Source organism: Apteryx mantelli, chromosome 6 (genome assembly GCF_036417845.1).
Source record: "Apteryx mantelli isolate bAptMan1 chromosome 6, bAptMan1.hap1, whole genome shotgun sequence".
Classification (NCBI taxonomy): Eukaryota; Metazoa; Chordata; class Aves; order Apterygiformes; family Apterygidae; genus Apteryx; species Apteryx mantelli.
Window position 1 is genome coordinate 26821832 of NC_089983.1, and position 23872 is coordinate 26845703.

At 38.4% G+C, this 23872-nt stretch overlaps 1 protein-coding gene across 1 annotated transcript in view; it reads right to left on the minus strand.

Annotated features, from left to right (window-relative positions):
• LOC106499302 (rap guanine nucleotide exchange factor 4) overlaps positions 1 to 20605 on the minus strand; it is an 81927-nt gene extending 61322 nt beyond the window's left edge. The window contains exon 1 of the mRNA XM_013960769.2: positions 20597 to 20605. The gene's annotated coding sequence lies outside the window, so the exon portion shown is untranslated. The remainder of the gene's footprint in view (positions 1 to 20596) is intronic.
• Between the last annotated feature and the right edge of the window lie 3267 nt (positions 20606 to 23872).

Consider the following 23872-nt stretch of genomic DNA (forward strand, 5'->3'; position numbering starts at 1 on the left):
AGACTTTTACAACAATAGACTAGTGAAAATGAATGCATATTTTTATTCATTAGAAAGAGAATTTCCATTAAGCTACAATGAAAATGCATAAAAATAATACTTAAGATAAAAGATGGATAAAGACTGTCAATAAATCTCCCATCCTAATTGAACCAGAATATAAGAGAACATTTAGAAGAGATCTGATTCAACTCAAAACTACAGGGAAAAAAAAAACAAGGTGAAAGAGAAAAACACAGTGCAGGAACCAGCAGAAAGCAGAAAGGAGGGACATTCGTCTGTGGTCGATTCTAACCAATATGGAAGGATCGACTGAGACTGTGAAGGCAGAAGATAACTTGGATGAGGGTGATCATGAAATGATCCAGTGTAAGAACATTACAAAAAGAAGTAAGAAGAACATCAAAGTAGAAACAATGGACTAAGAAGACTTTTCTATACCTTTTTCCATAAAAACAGAACACTGACAGCTAAATTCCTGGAGCGGGGCAAGGGGGAGCAAGTGTAAGGTAAAATGAGTTAAAGGGGGCTGGTAGTTAATTTAAAGCAGCAATACTAACCACAGATACAACATCCTGGCACAAAGCTAGAAAGTGTAGTAAAGACTCAACTTAGCTAAAGCAAGAGCTATTGGCTGACGCCAAATACAAGGAAACATACAGAAAAGGGAAAGTAGGGGGTTTACAAAGGACAAGTTTAAAAAAATAACTTGAATAAGGAAGGACAGAATTAGAAAGGCAAAGGTATAAACTGTGACAGACCTAGCAAGAAATGTTAAGAGTTCCAAAAAAACATTCCACAAGTACATTAGTAGTTAAAAAAAGACATGGAAAAGTGTTGATTCACTGCTCAACAGAGAGAAATCTATTGACAGATAACACCAAGAAAGCAAGTAGTAGTTTATTTTTTGTATCAGTCTTCATTAAAAAGATCAGTGGCAGAGAAATGGCTAATATTCTTAAGAGTAGAGTTAAAGGAGTAAAATCTCAGCCTGAAAAAAGAAAAGCATGGATGAGAAAATATTACATAAGTTAGATATTTCAGATTGGCTGTGTTTGTAGAATTTCAGGCAGGAGACTTGAAGAGCTGGCTATAGCCATCTCAAAACTATCAGCAGTCACCTCCGAGAACCCTTAGAGACTAAGTAAGGCAGACAGAAAAATAGGAAAAAGAAGGAACTGAAAAATTATAGACATGCCAGCTTAACTTGCCTTCCCAGGAAAACTCTGGAGCCATCGGTAAGCACTTAGAAAAGAACAGGGAGATGAGTCACAAGCAACATAGATTTATCAAGAACAAATCATGCCAAACTGATCCAATTTCCTTCCATGATCGGGTAGCAACACTGACACACTGGGAAGAAGCAGTAGCTTTCCAAACCTTTATTTTAGGAAGACTTTTGCCACTGTCTCATATGATATTCTCTCCTGCAAAGGGCAGATTACATTCTTAAAAAAATTGGTGCAAAGCCAATTTGAAAAGTATTCTTTGAAAGCAATTACCAGTGAAACACTGGCAAACACACTGGAGGTATGTCTTGAGTAGAGTTCTCAAGGATAGATCACATCTAATACTATTAAATAATAATGTGGGCTGAGTTAGAATCTACACTGATTAGTTCTGCAGAAGACTTCAAGATGGGAGGGACTGCAAGTGCATTGGAGTGCATGTTTACAATTCAAAACAATTCTGCCAAATTAGAGATATGATCTGAAAAAATAGGATTCTGTTATGCAACACAGATAGTGCTGACTACTATTCTAAAGCAGGCACTATCAGCTGCATAAAGACAGGATGGGGAACAAGTGTTAGCAGCAGTTCCACAGGAAAAAAAAAAAAAGGTTTATAATGGATATTAAACAGATCTGAGTAAGGAATGCCATACTTTTGAGCAAACAATAAATACTGTCCCAGGATGTAGTAACAGATTAGATACATAAAGCAGTTCTACTTTAACCTGCCTAGAGAAGACCTAAGCTAAAGCACTGTGTCTCGTTTGGACACTTCACTTCAAAAGCATGTGAACCATCTGAACAGAATTTGGAGGACAGCAAGAAGAACAGTCAGAAAGTATGACATAAATAATCAAAGTTGTTCGGCTAAAGAAAAGACAAGTCTTAGAAGAAGTGTGATAAAAAGTCTTCAGATTTAAAAGGGCTTTGAAAAGAGGGAAAAAATGACCTGGTCCATGCTGTAGAGATCAAGAAGTAGAAAGTTTAAATTGCTGTGAGAAAGATTCAGGTTAGATGTTGGTTAAGTTTTTCTAACAGTGTGAACAGTGAACATCAGCAGAGATTGCCAGGGAGGTGCAGTTCCTCCATTTTTGGAGGCTTAGGGGAATATGTAAGGTATCTGGCAGGAGTGACTTTGATATAATGTAGCTCAGGGCTGAACTGGATGATTTCCTGAAGTACCTTTTAGCCTCAGTATCTGGCACTGTGCACTTTCCAAGGACACCTTTAGTGTGTCTAAAATTAGTTCAACCACAAGGAGGTCCTTAAAGAGATGATCAATAACACAACCCCCAGAGCAGCAACCCTGGATTTAGGAAAGCAAGACAGCCGCTCCTCCTACTGAGGAACAACTTTGCTGTTGTCCAAAAGACATGCCCAGCAAAGAGTGCCCCAAAAGTTACAGCCTATCAATCAAAGATACTGCAGTCAACTCTGCTTGCATTAACCACGAGATTAAAAGTAACAAATGGAACCACAGGGCTTAGATTGACTTTGCTATGGAAATACAGTCATGTAAAGGCACAGAAAGGTAATATCAATTAACTAATAGGAGACATGGTGTTTCTGTAACTACTTCTCTTCAGAAAAAATGGATCCTGTAAGAGATCATATCACATGATAATAGTCACAACTTGCCAGAAGTCCAAGATACGTTTTTGCACATCTTTACCATTTCGGATTTCCCATTAAGTGATGCTTAGAAAGCACTAATAAAAAAAGAAGTAGCTCTCCCCATAAAACAGCAGAGAGCAGAGTGTTTAATTACCTTCTTAACACATTCTGGTATCTTTGAAGAATTAATGTGACTAAAGCACACAAAAGTGGCAATGAGCAATATGACTGGGTTACTTGATGATCACGTTTTTCAGGACTTCTGAATTAAGGGAAAAACTATCCACTTAAGAGCTCAGATATGCAAGCAGATATGCATACTTGTTTATCAAATTATTACCCGTCTCCTGGCCACAGCAATGCCAAGTGTACCTGCTCCTAGTTTGCCTCAGTGTGAGAATAAGCAACACAGAAAAAGCAACCATCTTGCAGCTTTAGCAACTTCATATCCTTTTCCAGTTAGTGCACATAAAGATAGTTGCTAAGATCTGTTGATGCCCCCCCTGTAGGGGAGAAGGTGCACATGAGTCTGGAGGGTAGAGGAGAGAAAGCTGCAGGTGTTGAAAGGGGGAAGCACAAAGTGATCATGAGAAACTGTTCCTAGCTATGATAAAATGGCTTTCAGTGTTAACATTTTACAAACTCCATCTCTCTACATTTATAGATTCACACGTTCAGGCAATTCAGACAAACCCTCCGTGTCAGCCAATCACGTAGCTCCTTATTTAAATTGGGGTGAAGCAGAGAAAGTAACAATTTTAGCCTCCAGTCCTTTGAAGAGTCAAATATTTACGCATGAGAGCAATACCATAGATTTAAATGGGACTATTCATGTGTATAATTTTATGCACCCATTTAATCTCTGGAGAAATGGGCCTTAGATGACAAACTATAGGGCAGGAGCTGCCTTTATTTCTGTGCTTCTTACACCACTGAGCAAACCATATGCAAACAAATAAACAATATAATGAATAACAGTAATAGAGACCTAACGTGAGGTCTGTATTGTCAAGTTTTTTGAATCTGCTGCATAAAATCCAAGAACATCTCCTACAAAAATGCATTTTTTCATTTCCCTTGTTAAATAACTGTAAAGGGATTTTTTTTCCTCAGTCTTTACATATGGATGCTTTGGATCTGCAGCAATTTGGATCTGCAGAATCAAATGATGGAAGGGACCTAGCTATTACTCTCAAATGTTAAGGTAGGAAATGTGTATTGCAAAGAACTAAGAAGAAATAAAATAAAAGCCAATGAATCATGACTTTCCCATGACCTCAGTATAGCTCATCTTTGAATAGAGAACAAGTTGCTGTATTTGCTGGAGTTAAACATGGCATATGGGGTTACCCGGGTGATCAGATAAACCTGTGCACTACTCTTGATCCCTTATTTCCAGCTGGCACACTGAAAAGAATTTCAAGGGACGTCCATTTTCCTGCTGGCTGGCAGAGGATCCACCAGAAACAAAGGACAGAAGCCACACAAGTTGAAAGGTGGCAGCAGCAACAGCCACATCATGCACTGAGCAGCTTGTTTGTTTTCCACCCTCAGTTGTTACTGCTGCCACCAGTGATTTAGGGCCTAATCCAAAGCCACCTGAAATCAATGGGAAGTCTCTAATTGATTTAATGGGTTTCAAGGCAGGGCCATGGCACTGGATTCTCCTAAGGGCATTTCAGGAAGCACTGAGCATCTTTAGCTTTCACTGGTTCCAACTGACTTCTGATGACTGTGCTTGAATAACCTTGTATGAATGTCTTGAAAAGCTATCAGTACCCTACCTGGTCCACAAAGGAAGGAAATCAGTCTAGAGCAAAGAGGAGCACAGCTCTAACAGTAGCAGGAGGAATGTGACAGTATGTAAAACATGTTTAAAAAACATTCCTGCATCCTTGGCCAAAGTATAGCCAGTCAATAAGATGCAGCTGAAAATCAGCAAAACTCCCCACAAAATACAGACCTTCCACATCAACCCCCCCAACTTCTGTTCTCCTCATTCTTTCTCAAATCCATTTATCCCTTTTCAAAAAGTTGCTTTTTTGTAATATGTGATCTGTCTGAGCTATTCCAGACCAAGGATATACATAAGAAACCCAAAGATGAGGGGCATTTGTGGAGATGGCTCTTTTTCTCATACAAACCAACATCTCCAGTGGTACAGAATAAGCAGGAATATACCTACAGCAGAGATTTAACTGAGCATACAGTATCTTAACTGTGGGAGTGTATTTCCAGGTGGAAGGCAGTCTTGGACAGACTGTCCTAAATCAGCTCCATTAATCCTAATTCCATCTGCCAAGAAAGAGTGTTTCTGTGCTAAAAAAAGCAGGGTAGAAGCTGGTCTAAGACCCCATCATAAAAGGGTTCTTTGAAAATTTTTTCAAAATATGAGGAAAAATGTAACCAATATTGTAGGAATTTCTGCACTCTGTTAGCCTATGCTGGGTCTTAAGAGCAATCCTATGTAGAACAACATGCTGACACACTGACCAACACAGTTACAGAGTTTAGAGGTGGGAGAAAAGCCTGTCCTCAGAAAACAAGCAAACAATGCCAGGCCCCTAACCAGCCCCCTGGGTGCACTCGGGAATGGGCTCACAGCCACAGGGACCTCGGGGGGCCCCTCCTCTGCCCCAGATGATCCTGTAGCCCCATTAGCAGGACTGAGATCTGCACAACCCAGAGCACTTCTCCCCTGATTTTACATAACAATCCAAGAATTAAAAGGGACCCATAGCCCGTCTCTAAATACTCCAAAACTGTATTATCTAAGCGTCTTCAAACCCACCCATGCTCACAGAAGACTACCATGGCTTCTTAAGAAACATCTATAAATGGCACAAGTGGGAAGGAGGACAAAGTATGAATGGAGGAGAACACAAACAAGTCACACGGATATTTGCAAAATCATGGAACTTCCACAGAGACAGAAAATATCCACATTAAAAAGTCTTCTGAGTTTCATAGAACTACAGCATCTGTAATCTAAATACCCAGAGGTTTAACGAACTACAAGCTAACTAAGCCAAGCAAAATAGACTAGTAGAAATTGTCAGGACCAGTAGGTAGGATACCTGAGTTTTATTTCTTTTTCTGAATTAACTGACCTTGTACAAATCATGTAATCACACTGTGCTTCATTTTCGCCTTTTTGGAGAGAGGGGTACTAATAATTTCTACCTTTGCAAAATGCTTTGAATATTGTCAGTAAAAGGGCTACTATCAAAATACTCAAGGGTAATGATGACTGTTTTAAAATCTATCTTTATTCTTTAAACTTAATACAATGTAAATATTAAGCTGTATTTTAAAATACATTCTAAAATTGCTTTTCTGTAGTAATCTACATGTATGAATAGCATAAACAGGAAAATATGTCCTTTTAAATTCTCAAATACAGTGTAGCAAATTTATTTTAGAATGTTAAATTGAAATTGCATTATTTAGCACTTCTCCAATATTTCTTTGACAAACTGTATACATCTGTCCTTTTACACAAAATGATTCAGCCATTACCAAAAATGATACTTCACTGTGAATGTCAAAGGGAAAAAGAATATTGGAACAGACTACGACCAGTGCACAAAAAACCCTAGAACATGGCTAATGATGTCTTATTTTCCTGTCATTTTTCTACTTCCTTGCTACAATGAAACAGCTGCTATAACTACACTGCATGCATTGAATAAAATGTCACAAAATGCTAACTCTACTGTGAGCATTCCAGATACTCTGATAGAGGTGTGACTGTGGTCGTCATAAGCAATCTCAGCCCAGCAACATTACTGGTTTCTCTGCTGCTGCATTTTTTTAACCTAAGAAAGAAACTTTTTCTATTGTCCCTCACAAGAACTATTTTCTTAGTATCCGTAGTTTTGTTAATATTGCATTTACCTGAAATTAGTTACATCTTGAGAAGCAAACTATAATGCTGAAAACAGAAAAGAAGAATTAAAAATCAGGCTTCAAGGTTACTAGTTCTTAAGATCTGCCTCTCAAACACTTTAGGTACACAACGAATATTCAAAAGGCAAACTGAAAGGAAGTTAATTTTTAATGAGTTTCTGGAGGATTTATTTTGCTAGTTTTCAGACACCTTCCTAATTTCTGCACACAAATATACCATCTCCTAAACTTGCCAAGAGGCCTGCCCCTAGGACAAATGGGACTGGATGGGCTCTCCCACACTCTGATTACACCCAGACACCAGAATTGTTTTGAGCGCTATGGGGTGAAACCTTAGATAATGTGGTTTCATGCCAACCATTAAGGTGATGAAAACTGGAGGAAGTGACAATCAAGTGGTGAAACTGTGACCCCATTAAAATCAATGGTAAAACTCCTTTTCACTGCAGAGAAGTCAAAACATCACCCAAGTGAGGCAGGAGCACCACTGTCTCCTGAAGACTGCCACTACATTTGTGGCCTGATCCCCACTAGTCATTCTGCTTCTGTGTGTTTCAACTTCTCCATCTGTAAAATGGAGATGACAGTTATCTATTCACGTCATTGACAAATAATGAGAATGAGCAACCAGAAACACTATTGAATGTTACATGTGAAATCGTGGAAGTCTAGTAGGGTCTACAATTTCATCCTGAAAATTTATAACCATTTTTAACAAAGAAAGGAAAAGTCAACAAAGCAAGACAGATCTCATGGCAGTTGAAAGTTGCCTCCTGAATCCCCTGGGGAAGTCAGCAACAAGGTAAAGCCTCTGGCAAGCAGAGAAGTTAATTTAAATCCCTTTTGTGTCTCTCTCGGTGATTCCAGGCTCCTTTTTCTCCAAGTTCAGGACAGTGCACTGTGCAAACATACATGAAATGAAGGAGTAAACTCTCAAGGAGCGTGGCACACCTGCCTCGGATTCCAGCTGCCCTATGTGCCCATTCTTCCTCCCGTCATCCTCTTCAGAAATAAATTCTGGCCAAAAATGAACCCGAGAAGGAATAATCTAATCCAGGGCAACAACTTCTGTTATCCCACTTCATACAAATAGATCAGATGATTTTTAATTATTTACACAGATGTTTTCCATCTGTATAGAATGTATTTCCTAACACAGGTTAATGGTTGCTCCTGTAGTACATGAAAGTAAACAGAAGAAAGAAATCCTACACGATGGCTAGACCAGAATTCATTTTAAAAAAGCACAAACATTCTTCTTTCAGCCAGGTATAACTTTACTTCAACAGCTTAAAATCTTCTGTCATAAACTTAAAAACCATCCAAGCACTTCTGCTTAATTTACATATTTGTGCGTCACTGAAAGAGACAAGCATTCCACTCTGGGCAAATATCCACAAAAGAACCTTCTTATCTTCCTTAAAACTTCATTTTCTCCATGATATCTACAAAAAGCTTGTCAAAGTGTAGGGTGCTGATGCGCTGAATCTGTTAGCTATCTTCTCTCATCCATGTCTTTCATAGTGCATGGTTTGCTTTTGTTTTATAACTGGATTGCAATCTCTTCAGGGTAGCACCTTCTTTCTAGTGGCACCAAGTCTGACATAAGACAGTTCCTACCCTTGACCAGGACCCGGCAGCACTGTTTCAGCTCTGCTAGCCCTGAAGAAGCCTCGTGACCAGTCCGAATGACAAGACCAGGAGAGATTGGTCACAAGAGACAATCAAGACGCGTCTTCTGAGGAAACTTGTCAACACCATAACCTCTTTTAGCAGTGAGGGCGCATCACCACCTGCTCAGTAATAGGCAGTGTCAAACAACATATATTTGTGGGGGAAACATTGGCTATGAAGAGTAGGGGGGAACTTTGCTCTTAGAATAAAATCTAGTTGTGATCTCTCAAGTTTAACCAGCATGAAATGAAACTCATTAACTGCTGTACATACCATCAATTAATTCAGTGTTGTTCTGATACTTCGCTGGCAGTAATTGTATTTATTAAAAGCATGCAAAGGCACTTGGAACCAAATTATTAAATCTGCATATGGATTAAAATGCTTCATTTTTCACATTAATTCCATAATCCTATAGGAATAATCATTAAGTAAACTACAAACATTGAGTTAATATGCATCCGTGTGAACAGTAGGTATCCCCCAAGAAGACAGTAAAAGAACTTTTCTGCCAATTCCTGCCAATCTGAACACGATATCATTACTACTGAAAAATAACAAATATCTCACATTTGCAAAATTGCTTCTTCTCTTCTCCTGACTTTCTACAGAGCTGGCAGCTGCCTAACTTGCCACCATTTAAACCAGACCTGTTCACATTTGTTCTTTTTGTTATGAATTTCAGCTCATCTTCTCTGGTAACCTGTGAGGAAAAGACATTTCTAAACATATACTGAGATGCTCCTATTGTAAAATGGATCCTGACTGGAACTGAGAAAAATTTGGCTCCCCAAACGAACACAGAACACTTCAATAATTAATCCAAGATTGAGAGGGAGAGAAGGGAAATTATTCCACCTGACATTTTTCCCTCGCTAACCACTTTATATTCCAGTTCTCCGCAGCAAGTTCTGAAAGAAATGACCTTTTTTTACCTCTCTCAGTATGTAGCCCAAGCTGTGTAAATTCTGTGATGTCTGGCTTTTAGGGATATCACAGAAGCAATCCTGTCCTTGTGGAATGGGAAGGGGACCTACTGTATGCATTTTATAATATATCATCCTTTTCCTGGTCCTCCTTAATATTGGCGTTAATTTTCACATCACTGCTAAAACTATTGCTTCATCCAGCTGAAATTCTGTCCCTGCCATCTCTCAACCACTCCTCTCCTTTTTAAACATAATCTCAAAACCTTCTTTGGTTTAATTGACTCTTTGTGTTCTGTATGTGCTGTATATTGCATTAGGTTAAGCATTTAAAAGCGTACTGTGAAGATAAACAGTTAATGTTTGCTGCTCCAGAGAAGTTTAATTACTGTAATCCAAACCAGCTTGACTGGAAATACTGAACATACATACAGTATTCACAGCTAACTTGTTTGTCTAAAAATACCGTAATTCCTGCACTAACACAGGAATCTTTAGCTGCTCCATGGCAGTCGGCCTGAGAGACTATCTTGGGGAAAGGGAGGTGCATGTCCCTCAGACAAATTTCTGGCCTCATATTATTGCAAATTGCCATGTATCTATACTGCTCAAGGTCACACAACACTCTCCAGGCAGCAATCCATATTTTCTACTCAAAGATCTTACATTTCATAGCAGAAAAGTCAGACAAAAGACAGTCTTTCAAGAACACTGTAACACTGAAGAAACTGAGCGGACTGAGTGGCATACAGGAGCTCTGGCAAGGCAATGTCCTGCCTTCCCTCTCCCTCCTCCTTCCCCCAGTTTGGACTAGTGTACCTGCAATACAGGAATGTCATCCTACTACAGTGACAGGCCAAGGACAGCTGTGGAGCAGTGGCTATAAATTTACAGTAAAAGGAATGCCAGAAACCTTACTTCTATAGTTTTGTTGACACAGGTCCTCCAATATTCACTAACGCAGAAGTTCATGAGAGTGGGAACTCAGCTGAAGACAAAAAAGGTGTCCGGGGCTGGGGGTGCAGTCTGCTTCCACTTGTGGATGCCCAGTTTTACCAAGCATTATGAGGAGTCTTGTGTAGCTAGTGACAATAGGCTTTTCATAGGCACCTTTCCCAGCCTCATATGGAATAGCTGCCAAAACCCAGTTGAAAATTGCTAATCTAGACTGGCTCTGAACACAATTAAAACAACCCAAGAGGAGGGAAGAAAGAGGAACAAAAGGTTACCTAATCTGCACACGTGTTAGGTAACAGGAATATATCACACAAATCTCTATTTAGACACAGGAGATGGAAATCACACAGATTCATTTGCTATTTGGCAGCAACTTGCAATGGAGCTGCAAGCTGGTCTGACCAGAAGGTGCTCTGCCAGTTGTTCTGCTTTCCCTTCAGCTGAAGGGGGCAGAGGAAATCCCCTGCTTCACCACCACATCCAGCCTCTGCCCTTTTGCTTGCTCTGGCCCTGGCCAGGAAGCTAATTTTCAGCTAAACCAGCAGAAAATTAAGATCAGAAAAAGGCTGAATCTCTTTCTGACAGTTCTGCTCTCTCACCACAAGCCAAGCAGCAGTGTCAGCGGGAAGGAGGAGAAAGAGGGGATGCAGTAGAGAGAAGGGACAGCGGAGGAGGCCAGGGCTGCGCAGTCCTCATGCACCTGCTGGGGAAGGGCAGCCCTGGCCCTTGGCTCTCTCAGGGCATAAATCTGCTCCACTCCAGGCAGCGATGCCCCCACTGCCTTCCTCCTGCACAGCCCCCTGCTCCTGCCCCATCTCCTGGTGCCACCACTGCCACTCAGGTGGCTCTAAGGTCAGGAAATGGCTTCAGGTGAAAAGTAACCATCTGAGCCACGGTGCAAAAAATACACAAGGGAAGAGTGGCATGAGGAAAGAAGATATGTCTTTAGTCCCCTCAGATTCATGCATGAAACTGTCAGCAACTTTAGAGAGTGGAGACGCACAAAGCAGTACTGGGAGGATTACAATGAGTTAACTGTAATCCTCTCCATTTAAGTTACTGTCTCTCCATCCAGTTCATATTTAAGGCTGTTGTACAAATTGTTTATATAATTTCATTTCCTTAAGATGAAAACAAGTGTTGTAGAGTAACATTAACTAGAAGCAGTGTAGTAACTGGTATCGGAAGTCTGACTTTTTTTTCATTTTTATTTTGGAACCTAAATTATGTATTCCTTTCATTTCTCTACTAGCCAACTCAGCTATGTATATATGCATTTCCTCACTAACTTCTATCTTTAATTTTAAGACAGCTGCATCACCAATGATAAAGCACACAGAGATCAAACATGTTCACAACCTTGTGCCAAGCTTTCTTCCACAAGGAAATCTACAAAAAGAATAAATAATGAAAAGTCATAAACCATAAATCTTTAAATACCTGAACAGCACTTGCTCCTAACCATCACTGGAAATAACAGTCCAATTATATTTTCAGCTCTCTCTTAGATATCTGACACTTTTCCTTCAAGAATTCAAATCCAGAATGGTTCTACATGAGCACCTGCTTTTGGCAGGGTGCTTTTTGCGGGGAGCCTAGCACAAGGGGCTCCTGGTTCTTGACTAGGTCACACAAAAATAAGAACAAAATCACTGGACAGCTTTTCCCCACTGTTAAACTCTCAAAATTTTGTCATCTGTACACAGATAAAAAAGATTCTGCACAGTGATCAGGTAAGATGCACTGACCATTTCTTACAGACTCAGAACTATATTTGTCTTTGCGGAATATCAATTTCCAGCATGCATTGTAGGACAGGCAGTCAAAATGCTCTGTGAGAGACGATATGAGTGACTATAAGGAATCTGATTTCAGATCCCAGATTCAATTTTTCTGCCAAACTCGAGAAAGTAATTACAAGATTCAAAAAAATCATTTTGCAGTTTCAAATATAAGTGCCAAATGTGTTACTTGTATACGCCTGACTTGTCTGAAGATGTGAACCTTGAAAAGGACTATCTTTTCTTCTTGGTATAATTACCCACTCTTCCTGCCTTTCAACTGCAAAAGATAAATGGAGCATATGTGCATGTTTTATGGGTTGGGACAGAATCACACAGAAAACACAGCCACGGAGCAAGAGTCATCAAATACGACTCCACAGTGTATCTTATCAGACTGCCCTTGCCAGCACTGGCAGGTAACACAGTATGCTGCCCTTTTCCACACAACTGGATATAAAAGTGATTTCAATACTGAAAGAACTTCCCACAGCTCCTTCATAATATTCAGTGTTTTAGAAATTCCAGTGTGAGCTAGGAATTTCTGTTACTTTTCCTTTATTCGTTTTACTTATTTAAACAATGATGACAATACTCATTCATCTAGCCAAGAGGAGACAGAAAGGGAAAGTGTCTCTTCAGCCATATTGCTTTTCCCATGTTATCCCGAGCTCTTACTCAGCATTGCTACTCTGAAAAATGGAAACAGTGCGGATCAGATCCCCTTCAAATGACAAGATTAGCAAATATATATATCACTTAGCTTTTCATTTATCTATTGATTTCTGAACTTCTCCTTCCCCCTCCCAGTTCTCTAGGATTATCATATCCAGGATGGATCAGTAAAAGCTCTTGTTAGAAAGCTCATTTGAAATTAGCACCTCATTGTGATAAGTACAGAATGAACACATATGAATCCTGTGCCTTACAAGGTCGTGAGGCAATGATCATCTTTCTGTCTGACAGTCACCACATCTTTTATGTGACTGGAAGCTCTTTGGGGCAGAGCTTCCTCCCATCCTTTGTATGCACAACACTCAGTGTAAATGAGAACTGCAAGGCTCTAAATTAACATACATACATACATAAATACATACATACATAAAACTGCACATAAACTGCAATAAACGCTGACATGAAAAAAAGAAAAGGCAGAAGTGGGGAGCACAAGACTGTGATAATGCTGCTTGAGGGGACCCTTGTTCCAGATAAATACTGTTGAGAACAGATTAAAACTCAGAAATAAAATGCATGGAACTAAAAATTCATACAGTTTAGTTCTAACATTTACCGCAGTATAAGGACCATTTTGCTGGCAGCAGAGAAGGTCCTTCTCCCTTACCCCTCATCCTTCATCTTTTCACTCCTCCTTCATGATAAAACCCACATTTGGACCTTGCAGGTAGTTTCACAATGCCTCAGAAAGACCTTAAAGCACTTAAAGAAGGTTATAGATACAGACACACTTTTCCAAGATTAGTTTTACATTTTTGAGCAATGGTCGGTGGTTGCTCCAGAAATGTTTCACAGCTGTGACTGGAAGGTGCTGACACTTCAACCCAGCTGTGCTATTGGGCATTATCCACTATTCTTCCATTATTGAACTTCTCCAAAGATAAATGTGGCAATATGCTTATGCTTTAAAATCAAAATACCAAAACCTAGATGTATGTAATCCTTGTCCAGTGTTGTTATTGCTGTTAGAAAATGAGGACAACATTTAAAAAAAGAACATTTCTTTAGGATCTGTAGGCTGTAAGATTCTGCCCTTTTCTGCAAAAAATTTAATTAGGGAAGTTCATCTACCAAGAGAAGTCTTGCCTCTACTTCTTACCAGTCTCACTATCATTGCAAACAGCTCTATTTATCCTTAGGTCTGTCCTTTTTTCTTCCAAATTCATGGAAGGGCTTCAGGACCAGGAATTCTTGAACTGGATCAAGAATGTGAAGAGTAGAAATTTAGTTATTCTGATATACACACTGGTATATACAAAGCAATCCAGATCAGGGATTCTGTTTTTTTTTTCCCTCCACAATGATATTTATTCCCAAATAGTAATAGATCAAATGAGACTAATCACATCTGTAGGTTTTTACCCCATGACTCCTCTGGCTAGTTCTGTGTTGGTCAGATTGGAGTTCAATTATGTGGTTAGCTACAGCAGAAGAAACTGTTTCCAATAGAGACTGCCATTAAGGACTCCAGAATTCAGGACACACAATGAAGTCATGGCTTATAGATATTTCATAGATTATCAGGCAGCTGAATTGGATAACAGAAGATGAGATGGTGTAAGCTTGTTCTTTGCGGCATCCGTATTCACACTGGTATTTGGAAGGGAAGTGTACAGCTGTGTATCATCTGCGTATGGCTGGACCTGGAGATAGTCATGTCCCAAAACTGTCCCTCGTGGTTCTCCAACAATTTAGATTATGCAAAACCTACTTATGTAAACCTGCAGCCTTTCTAACAGTTTTATTTACATTAAAGAGCTCTGGTGACATATAAAGACCTGCGCATTTTTCACAATGAAGTTCATTACTAACGTATGAAAAATGTATTTGTCACAGACTCCTACTCATCTCACACTCCTGTCTTTGTTATCTCTCCTGCCATATGCTGTCACCATGTGACTCATTGCCAAGGACTATATGCACAGTGTCTACACTAGCCAAATTGTTACAGACTGTGATAATGATTGAACCCTGAGCACTTCCACTCAGAGCAAAATGAAGAACTTGAGCAGACCTCTAAGCAAATTACTTTCATATATGTGAAATTGGTGCCAGAATATCAGAGCAGCCCCTAAAAGTAATTGGTAGAGTTAGGACTGCATGAAGACATTACTTACAAATATTTGCATGCAGTGCTTTTATGCAGCCACTTTAAAACAGAAAATGAAAGGGTTTTTTTTTTTTTTAAACTCTATGCTAACATTGTATAGGAGACAACAGAATTTGACACAGAGCCCAAGAGAGGTTAAGAATTAACGCACACATATCAGCAGATGGTCATACAAACCATCCACATAGAAAATCAATTCTGTTAAAACACAATTTTCATGTGAATGCGGAGAGGTTACCACTTCCAAACAAACACCTTGTCATTGCATCTATAATCCTGCTAGAACACTTTGCTTTCCTGCTCTCTCTGTCTTTTGTTATTCTTTTCTGCAGGCTCAGAATCTCAAGAGCATGTGAAACATTTCCCACAGCATTCTGCTAATGGTCTATCAATTCCACATTTGACAATCTACTGAATATGTTAAAAGATATGCTTTCTCCCCGGGCATGTGGGAATAGTAAATTGAAATATAGGGAAATCAGAAGTGAAATTATTGTGTTTATGGCTGGAGTAGCTAATATGGTGAATGAACATGATTATTACTGGTGTCTTGTGTGGGCTTTTCAAGGCTACATCTATTGAATTGTAATGTCATCTTTACAAACAGTATACTTTTAAGTGCCCAGAGCTATAGTTAAGTGCTTGAAAATTGAAATAAGTGAATATTCATTTGCCTGGCAACATTGAAAATGGCAACATTTTGAGGATTAATACTACATTATGTCCTTTTCTGTCAACCAAAATATCTTTTAGATATATTTTGATTAAATAGAGTTGATAAAATAGCAAATTATGTTTTCACAATCATGTTATTTCAATTATTTAAATGCATCAAAATCAGCAAGGCACCTAAGCCTTATTGAAAATTCAGTAAAGAATAGTGATCTACATTTTATCACATCAAATTAATCAGGGAAGAAGACAGACAAAAAGGTGACTTTCAGAAAAGTATTTCAGCCTGCCTTAAAGAAATTTTACTGTAAAAAAATCTTCAAATAAATCACTTCTGATAAGCTTTCAGTCTAGAGGATTTGAACTCATTACATGAAAAACATAAAGGGAACGTTTTAATGAGTAAGCTTTGCAGACCTTATCTCTATGCATCTTCCCAATATTACTTTGTGCACTAGAGGGAGCTCCTGTAGCTCTTTATCACAACAGAGATCTAAAGACAAAATAGGAAAGGTATTAGAAATAAAACATAAAGAGGTAGAGATTTCTAAAAAAATATATTCTTCAACTGTGAAGAAGAATAACTGTATGAATTTGCAAAACTTAATCTACTTGTCTTCTGTGTTCAGGACAGTTTCCTCAGTACAAAGGAGATGAGAAAGCACTTTCCTCCTTTCAAGATGCATGTTTTCAATGAACAAATAGAATAGTTGTTATTGATCTCAGATTTCTGCTCTTTCTATGGATCATTCCTATGCTCTATTAGGAAAAGAATCTTCCATTTGCAAAGGAATTTCACAGGCATTTGCTGACAGCAGAAGAAAGTGCTCAGCACCAAGCTCCAAGGAGAGCGGACATTCGTGCCCTCGATGGGTCTGTCCTCTGTTCTTACTCACATCCATTTCAACCTTTTCGACCAACATGCCATTTCAAGTCAGTTCTGCAATGCCCTCTTCTTTAAAACCATCTTTGTCTTGTCTTCTGAGAAGACTGGGCTAATTCTTTACCCATTCCCGACTGGGGCATCAGTAGAGGGGTAAAAGCCCAGGGGAGACAACTGCACTTTTCTGTTACAGTGTCTGGCTCTGTGATAACCAAAACGTTGCTTTAGCAACTAGAAGGAGTGATTGCAATAAAAACCATACTGTTAAGTATTGACATGGTAAGGCACATGTAGCCCCAGACCAAGGAAGCACAGTGTGGGAATTCAGCATGCACAACGCACACAGCATCTTTGCACGAGCTAGCAATTAAAATGTAACAAGCCTCTAGTGAGCCAACTTCAACCAAGATTTTTCAAGGCTTTATGATATGGTTTATTTTTGTAGGGGGTCACAAATGGCACTCCTTACTGCCAGAGCAAGCCTCAAATGTCCAGCTCCTGGTCCAAAGCTCAGGATTGCTGGAATATCACTGGGAAAAGTTATTTAACATGTTCTGTGTATTTTCCCACATCCTCAATGTCACAGAGGTTTAGATCTATTTCAATTTAAAAATCAGCCAGAAGCATACTCTCAGCATGGCAAATTCAACGTAAATAGTGAAAAACTGGCAAAATTGTAAAAACAGGATCTTGTACTGGGACGCACCAAGTAACCCTGCTGCCAGCTCTGTTGGTAATACATGGAAACATAACTGCTCTCTATTCTGTCTGCTCACTGGAACCCGACCTCCCCTGTGTTCTAAGTACTCTTCGGTATCTTTTCCAAAAATGTATTTGAAATTATTATTGATTTTGTCATTTTGGCTTTAGGGTTATATTCACCTAGCAGAACCAGTTATAGCCAGATCCATCCCACGAGAATTTTCAAAAGCTAGACCTAGAAAGGCTAGTGTGGAGATATTAAACTGACTAGTTAGAAAGACAGAAGCTGTGTTATTTTCCCTTATGCAAGACAGCTTAAATTTATTTTGTTTCCATTCCCCAAAATATAACTGAGGACAGTAACATACTTTGTCTCAGTATTTTATGCTCAATTTAACTGTTATATTGCATTAAATGATGTGCAATTATGTAACCCTAAATGCAAATGAATTCTTGTTTGGTAAAAGAAAATCTTTTTGCTGCCTTCTCCAAATAGAAATTTTTAATGGATTTTAATGAGCTAGGAAAACCAAACATCCCCATATGGTGAGAAAATTTCAAGGCATACATTAGAGGAAAAATCTTAAGTTACTCATCAAAAAAGAATAGACGTGACAAGAGAAAAAATTAAGCTATGAAGATGAAACTCAAATAATTAGCAAATATGGAAAATCATCTATTACAGTGCTTGTAAAAGACTCATTGCTAACTAAAAAAGAAAATCACGCATTTCATATTTGAAGAGTAGAATATATTAGACTTCATCTGAATCAAATTTATTGGGTGTCCCAATAAATGTTTAAAGACTTCCCTGGAAAATTACACAATAATCAGAACTACTGAAGAAATTACATTATCTCCTTCTGTCTAAGAGCATAATGTTTTCTTGCCACATAAACAATTTTGAGAAGCTTTCTCTGAATCTCAGGAAATTCCTCTCTCAGCCTTTTTCTGGCCATTACAGAGTAGCCTGCAGGCCTCTCTTGAGCTGTACTCACTGCCAGTCCAGCAGGCACGATCCCGGCAATATAAATACATAAAGGAATTTAAAGATGCCCTCCAAACACTCCCCTTTCCCTGGATGAATGCTCCTGCACTGATCCAGTAGCCATTTTGGCAAACACATATCACTCTAAAATACACAAACACAGGGCTGTTTTCTGGTAACCTGTTACTTTGAATAGCTGGCAACACTTATGGGAATTTGGCCCTGCAATCACACCATCTTCCTGATCATTCAAAACTGACATGAGGACATGAAGAGATACATGTTGCATAAGCACAGTAATAATTGTACAGTTTAAATTTCAGAACAAAAATTCCATGCAGTAAACAAAATACTTCAGTAGTTACATCTTTGTTGCACTTACCTTTCGCTTAACATAATTAAACAGAAATACGGCCATATGGTGAAAATGGAGAACTAGGATTCATGAACCATTTCTGTGCTACGTAGGTTCCTCTGCCACATTTGTCATAGGACTTTCTGAGCTCCTTCCAGGATTAAACAAGGTGACAAGCATCTGTCACATATTTGCTCTCTGAGCTTTTCTCCAGATAAATGTGCACAGAGTGTGGGAGGGCTGTTTTTTATATGTGGGTCTTGGAAAGGAAGTTATTATGGTTCATGAAGGACCTTAGTCCCATAAAAGTCACTGAACGCTTTGGGGCTGCCCCAGCCACGTTCTCTCTCCTACACAGGTGAACATTACTTTGTGTGTGAAGAGTCTTGCTATGCTAAAAAAGCCCAGCTATTGGCAGCCATATTAATCACAAAGCTCTGCTCAGTTTCTGTAACACTGTGGACCTGTCAGTGTGTATCTCAAAGAAGAATGCCCAGTGGCAGATGCTTTACACTGTCTATGAGCAGGACCCCTGCATTACTAGGGCTCAGCTTTCCTCCATCAGTTCTCCAGCCATGAACTGATCTCAGTTGAACAGTAAGCCATCTGACTGGCAAGAAGCCATCTGCATGCACTGAGGGACAGGAAAAGCCATGTATTATCTCCATATCCTGGAACACAAGTTCATGACAGTCAACCCATTCACACAGCAGCTCCACACGAGAACGGATCCTTGTAGGCCATGTAAAAGAGGGATCTCTTAATACCAGTGATACTGGCTGAGGATCACTGACTGTTACTGAAAGGATTCCATTTCTTCCAGGAAAGATGAGGATGCTTTTAGCTTGCTACCAGGAACCCCTCTATCTGTGTCAGAAGAGAAAGACGTATCTTTTGGTTTGGACTCTATGCCCTCTTCTCGCATTGATTTCTTAGGTGCTCTCAAGTAAGACCCCTGATCATGCAACTTAAGTCCAAAATGCCCATGCCTTGGAAAAGCACTGAGCTAAATACTCATAAATGTTGGTGAAATGATTACAGAATGGAAGATGTTATCTAAGTATCTAAAAATTATTACTTAGTACATGAAAAATATTTATTTTCATATAGGATAAGGCTGCATCAGGAAGTGGTATAGCACTAATGAATAAGACTCTAGAAAAAGGAACTGCATACCATTACAGCTGTACATTTAATAAAGGCTAAATGTGACAATTAAGAAAGGTCAGTACCCTTGAGGAAGCAGGACAGACAGACAGGGAGAGGCGGAAGTAGTTATTTTAGCATTAAGGAAACAGGCTAAAATATTCATTGTCTTTATCTGCTGTCAAGACATGTTTTCAATTTAACAGAAAAATCCTTTAACCTTTTAAAGACATCACACAAATGCATCCAATTAAACTCCTATATTCACAAAGAAAGCATCCAAGCAACTGTATATAACCGTAACACTCTCGCCCCTGCCATAAGAAACCGAACAGGGATGAACATTCACAACGTCTTACACTACTTCTCCCCACTATTATGATTATTTTAAAGACAGCATAGCATTATTCATGAGTTATTTCATGTGGGTCCTGATTTGGTAAGGCTGAACACACAGAAATATTTCACAAAGGGGAACTAGGATGTAAAGCTGTTTCAATACAGTAGAAAATTTACCCTGTGCAAAGGGCCACCATCAGTTAAGACTCAGTTAAGCCTTAAAATAAGATTTAATTAAGAATTTTATGATCTACTGACTATACTCTGTTCTCGTCATGGGGATGCTTTTCTTCCATGTTCTTAGCACCTTTCTTACAGAGATATGACAATCAGATTGTAACACAAACTTCAGCAGCAGTACACTTTGCAATATGCTGATTCTGAACCATTTGCTTTCTTCAGTTTTATGATACCATGTCTAAAGCTAGCTTATAATTTGTATATTTTACTCATATGTATCAGCTACATGCTTTGCATTTTCACCAGGCTCTTCTCAACTTAACACTGTACTTCTGCATTTTTCATTACCAAAAAGCCCCCACAAAAAAACAGACAAAACTAGGTGTGATTTACCTTAGTACAATTTTTAGAAACTTGGCAAAGAGCACTTGACATATTCTCCTTGTCCGGCATCCCTGAAAAAAGAATACAGAAAGTACATACATACTGTACGTTCTCTAAGTACCAAAGGATAGTACCAATTATTACCAATGGAATAAGGAATTGGACAGTTTTAATATTTTGATAGCATATGCACTAATCTATGATTTTTTAACAGTAAAACATGTTTGACCATACTTATTCAGGCAAAATTTTCCTCTTATGAACATGAAAAAGACAAAAGAGCTAACTTGTTTAATTGCTATAACTACAGCTTGTTAAACACAGTACTTTCTCACAATTTAGTATTTGAAGTTTGTATGTAGGAGTTGAATTAGTTATATTTTTTTCATTTGACATTAGCTGTGTTTTAACCCTTGGCAGTCAAAGGCAGGATTGAATTTACCCTAACCAGCTATGCTATGCTATGCTATTCTTCCACAAATAGAACATATTGAACACATAACGTATTGGCCAAAATTTGCAGATGGTCAGACTTCTTCCCAACTGACATCTAAGTAATCCTCTGACAACGAAATAAAAGTACCGTGATTTACAGAAGTGATGAACTACCAAAGGCTTCCCTTGGATTCAAATGACTACAGGCATGTCTATACCTTTATGCCATGGGGTCACATGAGGCAGAGACGTACCCAGACTAACTTAGCTATATAATTAAGGTCAGAGAGCAGCATGATGAGCGCAGGCTAGCTGCCCGAGCATTAACCCAAGTAAGTTTTGTAGCCCATCCTAGTTAAGAAAATTGGTCAGTTTGTTGTATTTATTCTACTCACAGGACTCATGGCTGCATTTCATGGAATTCATGCAACATTTAGATACAGTTAAACGTTATATGACAAAATACAGTATATTTTAGTCAACAGGTCTAACTCACAGCGCGGACCTGTGTACAGCTCTGTATATAGTTTTATACAGTTGGGAATGCAGTTAGGCAAGTTCCAAATTATTTCCTACTATTGCAATCTTAACCCAGTCCTAATACTGGATTGAATTCAACATCAAAAATTCCAATACCCCAAAATGGAGAACAATTGTCGTCTTCTTTCTTTTCTTTTTTTTTTTTCCCTAACATCTGATTTCTATTTTCTCATACTTACTGTCATTGTTGGAGCCCGTTTCCATAACACCATATGGAGGAGTGAGAAGTCCAGACATATACTGTCGATATTTCTGAAAGACAGTGATGGCAAATTCAGTCAGGTACAAGATGTATAAGCCATTCACTGGATGATGTGGTATTTACATCTGTGCCTGCTGCCTTGTTCTTCACATGTACACAAGCAACCTATGACAGAGCCCATTAGACATGTTTTTACTCTTAACACTACAAGGCCTGTTTTCTTGATCAGAGCATACTGCCTTTATTTTATCAGAAGTTTTAGTACAACCCCATGCAGTTCCCTATTCAACCTCCCCAAAAGGCATGACTTTGAGGGGTCTAATAAATCAATATTGTACTTAGCTGTGTGATTTCCCATAAAGTCTGTTTTAAAGCTTGCTTGAAATTACACTACTCAAACAAACTCAAGCTTGCTACCTACTTTATTTTAGGGATAGAGGCAAGGCTGTTAATTAAGAATTCATGGGAATCATGTACTACCTTTTCTACAAGATTTAAAACATACAGGATTTATGGCTAAAACCCTAAATGTTTAATTCCAATACACTAAACAAAGCAAAAGTCTGGTTTTCAAAACTACAAAGTTATGTAACATACACATACCCAATATGCACATACACACTAAAACTGTATTATCAGTCAAAACTTTGTAACTGTAGAAACAATGTCCCTTGTACCACTACAAACTACATAATTGTAACTGATGTCAGTAACTGATTATCTTTCTTCAGTGAATGCCCACACAATCAATGAGGTTCAAAGCTTACATAAATCTCCGTCTAGAAGTGTTAAGAAACTCACAGAACATAAAAAATAGCACCAAGGAAAAAATGTCCTTTTATCAAGTAGAAATCATTCAGTGCGTAAGTGAGACATTTTTGTTTTCAATCACACCATCTTGCTCTCATGCTTAAGGATAAACAACTATAGTTCCCTTTTGGAACTGGCATAAAATAAGCTTGTGCAATGAGGATGCTAATGATTAGTATGAATAAAATGTGTTGTGTAGGCCTTAGTGTGTGCTGAACGTGAACAAACTACTGCTTTAAAGTCAAGTAGGTTTCAACTAAGCGTACAGAATAACTGAGGCACAAAACTTCCCTCATAGAACAATTTTAATTAAAAAGTTTTATCCTTTGCTCTGTGGGGCTGTCTTGATGTATTCACTTTAAAAATGTTGTCTACTGAACTTTAACGGATGCTTGAATTATCCTTTCAGCATTTCTTTTCCCGGGAAATGGATATAAAAATGTCATCAATTGTGGCACTAAAGAATGAACGTCTTGCACTCTAAATAATAACAAAAGCTACAAAGAGTACATTAATCTTAATAAACCAATCCTATTTTTAGATGAGCTATTACATGCTAAAGCTTAGTAATATATTATTTAAACCTCACCCATAGCCCAGCTGAAAACTCACAGGAGTAAAATGTTTCTGAACACAAGAAATTATGTTATATTCCTGGTGCTTCAGTCACACAAAATAAATGCTACTTAATTTGGGGATAAAACTCTCTTGTTTTGTTTTCCAGGCTGTTCACTACTCTGCATCCAGTCCTATGCCTGGAACTTCCACTGAACTCAACAAGAGGGAGAATGTGACAAATAATTATTTTCCCAGTTCAACAAGTAAACCAAACACATAAAGCAGGGAAATACTCATTTTGGCTGACAAAATTAAACATAGGAAAATATGACACAAGGTCTTGAAATAACATTTTATTCAAACAATAAATAAATGTTTTGTTCTGGCTTTAAAATTAAAAAATTTTAACATGCAACTTAAATGAATTTGGTCTTGAAATGTGATTTAGAAAAGGAAAATGAAATGTTTCATTTGGGATATGATAAAATCAAATTTTACAGAGAATTTTTTTCTGTTGTTCCTAACCTTTTGGATGATACTCAGGTATTTGTTCTGTTTTCCCCCAAAATAGCATTTTCCCAGAAATAAATTATTAGTCCCAAAACATTTAATCCACTTTGATAAGGAACTTAGATTGTAGGGTGATAGTAATTCTCTCTTTTAACTTTTCAAATATATGTATTTCCTATGCCATGTTCACCACTCATGTACAGCATGGCAGTTGCCTTTCTGATTAATTC